At 36.9% G+C, this 6,457-nt stretch overlaps 1 pseudogene; it reads right to left on the reverse strand.

The window, feature by feature from the left end:
• Positions 1-1,007: 1,007 nt before the first annotated feature.
• LOC110333633 lies at positions 1,008-4,205 on the reverse strand (annotated as a pseudogene).
• Between the last annotated feature and the right edge of the window lie 2,252 nt (positions 4,206-6,457).

Here is a 6,457-nt window from a genome sequence, read left to right on the forward strand (position 1 = left end):
CCACCCAACTTGGTGCTCATCTCATGGGATTTGGGCTGGGGGGTCACCAAGGTCTAACACTCAGTGCTATACTGTGCTTACAGATGGGAGCCTATTGTGGCTGTCCTTTGATGGGCCCTACCAGCAGTTGACTGACACAGAAGCAGATGCTATGCCCAACCACTGTACTAAAATCAGGGACCCTTATGGTTGAATTAGAGAAAAGACTGAAGAAGCTGAATAGGAACGTGACCCCAATATCCACTAACTCAGACTCCATGGAGGTTCCAGAGACTGAGCTAGTAACTGGAAGCATACATGGGCTGGTCTGCAACCCTTTGCACATGTGTTGCAAAGTTCTACCTGGTCAGGCCCTAGAGGAAGAAGACACAATCCTAGAAACTCTTGAGGCCCCATGGAAAGTAAAGTCCCAGTGTGAGCAAGAATACCTAAGAGGCAATGGGAGTAGAAATTGTGGGAGTGGTGCACTGTGGGAGAGAGCAAAAACTTGAAAGTAAATAAGTAAAATAATTTAAGTTAAAAAATATAGGTATGTCATGGCAATATCCAGTGTAAAAATATACTAAAATCAAAATTGGGTGGTAACAAGAAGTAGTGGGAGCAAATGGAGGAGAAAAAATCTATAATGTTATGTAAACTCAAATGCATAATCTCATGCTACAAAAATGTCTTCGTGTTCTCAACCCAGCATCAAGTAAATTAGCAAAAATATCATTTACTTAAAAGAAAGTAAATGCTCATCATGGAAAAACTTCACATTTTTTATATGTTAGCAAAATTGAAATTTTTAGATATTTTTCATCAAGCTTACTTGATCAAGATATTATAGTACAAAAATGTTTAACATGGGCACTATTTTGATTATGTGTCTTGTTTTGCATGTAAGGAAAATGAATAAGCAGCATTTATGCTGGTTAGTTTTAGTCAAGTTGACACAAACTACAGTAAGCACAAAAGAAGGAACTTGAGTTCCAACAAATGGGAATCTGAAGTCTTGTCTTTTTGTACTATTTCTTCATTGCTGGTGATGGGAGCAGATGGGCAATTCCAGTCTTGAACATGTGATTCTGGGCTGTAGGAAAAAGAAAGTGAGAAAGATAAGTGGAACAAGTCACTGAGCCATTATCCTCCATGTGCTCTGATGCAGTTAATGCCTCCAGGTTCCTTCTCTGCAGGCCTGTGCAGGTTTTCCTCAGTGGTAGGCTAAACTGTAAGATATCTGAACCCAACACCAACTTAGTTTCGTCAGTATTTTATGACAGAACTAAACAATAACAATCCCCGAGAACATGATTGTTTATTTTTATTGTGTTCAGTAGTGAAATTGCTTTGAACAAGGGATCAAAGTTGTGATGTTGTGTTATAGGTGATCTTAAGTTATATAGAATATAACAAGGGTTACATGAGATAACAAGGTGGGATATTAACATGTGGAATTCCTTGAGATTTCTGATGTCATGCCTGGAATTTAATACCATACAATATACTAAGGTATCACAATTCTTTCAAGGAAATAGGATGAACTGGAAAATGTTGAGATTGCTTTTGTTGTATACATATCATTCACAGGTGAAATCTGACTGTGAGTCTTTTACTGTATTTGGAATAAAAGTGTTTAAAAATATTCATATAGAAATTAGAAAAATATATTTTTTTCTTTGAAAGCACTAGGTAAGTAGCAGGCAAAGTGCTAGCAAAATAATAGCCATCAATGTTCTAATACCAAAACCTATAAAGATGAAAATGCCTTCAAAGACTGCAGAAACAGAGAGCTGCTAGGATCAGTGGAACTGTTTCTAGTTTACTCAAATGAATCATATTCCTAGTGTCCATGTAGGCATTCATTGTGTTTATTTGCCTTAAAGTTTGTTTTAATAGGGATTATAAATAAAAATATTAAATCTCATGTAAGAATAAACAATGATGACATTTTGAAATCATGCAATGATCAGAAATACTGTAATTGATGGAAATTCTATTAAAATCAGTTGAGAAAGGAAAACAATCCACAACAAAACTTTTACCTAGAACTTCATACATTATTATAGAAAGACACTGAGAAAAAAAGAAAGAAAGAGAGAGAGAAAGAGAGAGAGAGAGAGAGAGAGAGAGAGAGAGAGAGAGAGAAGGAAGGAAAGAAGGAAGGAAGGAAGGAAGGAAGGAAGGAAGNGAAGGAAAGAAGGAAGGAAGGAAGGAAGGAAGGAAGGAAGGAAGGAAGGAAGGAAGGAAGGAAGGAAGGAAGGAAAGGAAGGAAAGGAAAGGAAAGAAAGAAAAGGAAAGAAAGAAAGAAAGAAAGAAAGAAAGAAAGAAAGAAAGAAAGAAAGAAAGAAAGAAAGAAAGAAAGAAAGAAAGAAATCCAATAGTACCTGGTCTAGGCTCCTTACATTTATGTGGTAATCATTAATATTGACTATAATCCTCTCATGATGCTATGCAGAGATAAAAAATGACATTTTTACTTAGGGGAATTTATGGCTCTACTATGCACTAAAAGTTAACATGACACCTATACTCATGAAATCTCATTAGAAAAAAAATCTTAGAATAAGATAGAAACAACATGAGTCATACACAGCCATGCATAGGCCAAGATATAAAAGTCAGAATCTGACCTGTACTTACCATTTATTTTCTTCAGTTCCTTCACAAGCCATTGTGCTTCCTCTTGTACTTTGTCCTCAATGGTCCCTTTTCCAATGCCCAAATTTCTTAGGCAATGAGTGTGAAGTGCCTTGTGTCTTTCTATACATTTCCATGGTTAAAACTAATGCTTGAAGAAATTGGAACAGTCACTGGAAATCTCAGTTATAGAAGGAGCTGACAGGTGGCAGCTATAGAGTCCTAACACATTCTTGAAAAGCAAGCATGTCCTCTACTCTCCACCTTTCAGCTCACTCTGGAAACTGCCTAGTACACACACAAGCACACACATACTTATCCCCTCCTTTAGAAATCTTTTCAAAGATTGGGAACCTTCCTCTTCCAAAGAACTCTAATCCATGATCAATGAGGGCTTCTTTTACTTCCTCATAGTCAAACAATACCACAGGAGGCTGTAAGTCAAAATGCAGAATGCACATAAAGCCATAGGATTTAGAAAACTGAAACGAAGAAAGGAAACAAAACTAGTAATTGACAATTAAGTTGCATATTCATAGAGATAATCTATTTAGCCTGATGATAGATTAATGTTATAATATTTTTATCCATAAAAACTATGTTTAAAGTCTATGTAATTCCTTACATTATAAATACTGTAATATATGGATGGCCTACAGTGCTCCAGATAATCTGCCAAGTGAGTTAGTTTTAGTTTTTAGTTTAAAACACTAAAGTCAGTGAATTATCACACTAAGATATTCATCTCACCTGTTTTTCATATTGCACAAAAAAATGCAGTAAAACTTGCACATTTATTTCTAGGGCTCTACTGAAAATAGGTAGACTCAAATTTGACACTCTGCTTCTTCATTATTGGATATTTGAGCATCACTTTCATGATATCTCCAGACTGAAATGGACATTAATAGTCAATGAGTGCTGCAGAAATGCTTCCTGTTTAAAATAAGAGAGCTCTGTGATGACGAGGAGAAATCTAAAACCTTAGATTTCAACAAATGTTTGATTTCCATTTTCACCTATTGTTGCAAATGTAGAGAGACTTCATCTTAAAAGTGCACCGTAGATTGCAGGATCTCAGGAAAATCACAATCTCATAAATCACCATTCTAGACTCGAGTCACAAGGAATGTATGAAATAAAAGGTGCTGGTGTTAGGAAAACACCACATATGCTACAGCACCCTGTATATACACATATATATTGACCTGTATGTCATTTCTTCAACCTGAAACCTTGAGCATTACTAATTTCCTGACCAGAAATAGAGGAAAAAGTCAGAAAAAGCATAGAAGTCTACAAGTTTTTACTTTATATTCAGGTTCACAGTGTTTTCTGCAGAAGTAGAATTGTATTAAAAGCAGCATGACTTGCTTTTCCCATTGCAATGTTTTTTGGGGAGCATAAGGCATACTTATATTGGTTAATGATTGGTGGAGGTCCTTCATATCTATCTGGAGGAAATTTCCATTAATTGGTCAAGGAGTGGGGCCTGGAAGAAGCCTCCATCTTCCAGATCTCTGTCTCTACAGTGAGAGGAGAAGCAGAAAGGACAGACTAAGCACTAAGATCACAAATGGATCCATGGTCTTACTGACACAGGAGTAATCAAACACTTCACACATTTTATAATTCATCAGCAGAATCAACATTTTGTGTTAGGACATCTTTGTACAATGAAATGGGCACTGATTAATTCTCTTCTGAATGAACTTTTTCTCAATGTTATAACTATAAAAGCTCTTGATGTCATTTTTACAGAGTGCCTGTTAGAGATTTTGGCTTAATTTCATTGAGTTGTGACAGTAAAACTGATCAATAAGATTGTTCAAAACATGATGGCTGGTTAAATAATGTTTAACTTTTTTAAAAACTTAATTTATGAGATTGTACGAAAATTATTTCAATTTCCTCTTTTTTAACAATTTTTTATTAGATATTTTCTTCATTTACATTTCAAATGCTATCCTGAAAGTCCCCTATACCCACCCCCACCCTGCTCCCCAACCCACCAACTCCTGCTTCTTGACCTTGGTGTTCGCCTGTACTGGAACATATAAATTTTGGAAGACCAAGGGGCCTCTCTTCCCAATGATGACAAAGTAAGCCATCTTCAGCTAAATATGCAGCTAGAGACACTAGCTCCAGTGTTACTGATTAGTTCATATTGTTTTTCCTCCTATAGGGTTGCAGACCCCTTAACCTCCTTGGGTACTTTCTCTAGCTCCTCCATCTTGGGCTCTGTGTCCCATCCAATAGATGACTGTGAGCAACCACTTCTGTATTTGCCAGGCACTGGAATAACCTCACAAGAGACACCTATATCAGGGACCTGTCAGCAAAATAATACTGGCATATGCAATAGTGCTGCATTTGGTGACTGATTATGGGATGGATCCTCGGGTGGGGCATTCTCTGGATGGTCCATCCTTTCCTCTCAACTCTGAACATTGTCTCTGTAAATCCTGAAGTATCCACATATTTTTCTTCCTTCTTCTTGATTTTCTTGTGTTTTGCAAATTGTATTTTGGTCATTGTAAGTTTCTGGGCTATTATGCACTTATCAGTGAGTGCATATCATGTGAGTTCTTTTGTGATTGGGTTACCACACTCAGGATGTATCCATTTGCTTAAGAATTTCATAAATTCATTGTTTTTAATAGCTGAGTAGTACTCCATTGTATAAATGTACAACATTTTCTGTAACCATTCCTCTGTTGAGGGACTTCTGGGTTCTTTCCAGCTTCTGGCTATTATAAATAAGGCTGCTGTGAACATAGTGGATCATGTGTCCTTATTACAAGTTGGAACAACTTTTGAGTATATGCACAGGAGAGGTATTGCTGGATCTTCCTGTAGTACTATATCCAATTTTCTGAGAAACCACCAAACTGAGAAACCACCAGAGTGGTGTACCAGCTTGCAATCCTACCAGCTATGGAGGAGTGTTCCTCTTTCTCCACATCCTCGCCAGCAACAGCTGTCACCTGAATTTTTGATCTTAGTCATTCTGACTGGTTTGAGGTGGAATCTCAAGGTTTTTTGATTTGCATTTCTCTGATGATTAAGGATATTAAACATTTTTTCAGGCGCTTCTCAGCCATTCGGTATTCCTTAGTTGAGAATTCTTTGTTTAGCTCNGTACACCATTTTTAATGGGGTTATTTGGTTTTCTGAAGTCTGTCTTCTTGAGTTCTTTATATATAATGAATATTAGTCCTCTATCAGATTTAGGATTGGTAAAATCCTTTCCCAATCTGTTGGTAGCCTTTTTTCTTATTGACAGTATCTTTTGCATTATAGAAGCTTTGCAGTTTTGTGAGGTCCCATTTGTAAATTCTCGCTCTTACAGCACAAGCCATTGCTGTTCTGTTTAGGAATTTTTTTCCCCTGTGCCCATATCTTTGAGGCTTTTCCCCATTTTCTCCTCTATATATTTCAGTATCTCTGGATTTATGTGAGGTCTTTGATCTACTTAGACTTGAGCTTTGTACAAGAAGATAAGAATGGATCAGTTTGCATTCTTCTACTTGATAGCTGCCAGTTGTGCCAGCACCATTTGTTGAAAATGCTGTCTTTTTTCCACTGGATAGTTTTAGCTCCCTTGTCAAAGATCAAGTGACCATAGGTGTGTGAGTTCATTTCGTGGTTTTCAGGTTTAGGAGTTCTCTGGTGGAATTTTTAGGATCCCTTATATATACTGTCATATTCTGCAAATAGTGATATTTTTAATTCTTCCTTTCCAATTTCTATCCCCTTGACCTCCTTTTGTTGTCTAATTGTTCTGCCTAGGACTTCAAGTACTCTATTGATTAGGTAGGGAGAAAGTGGGCAGCCT

This window comes from Mus pahari, chromosome 1 (assembly GCF_900095145.1).
Source record: "Mus pahari chromosome 1, PAHARI_EIJ_v1.1, whole genome shotgun sequence".
Classification (NCBI taxonomy): domain Eukaryota; kingdom Metazoa; phylum Chordata; class Mammalia; order Rodentia; family Muridae; genus Mus; species Mus pahari.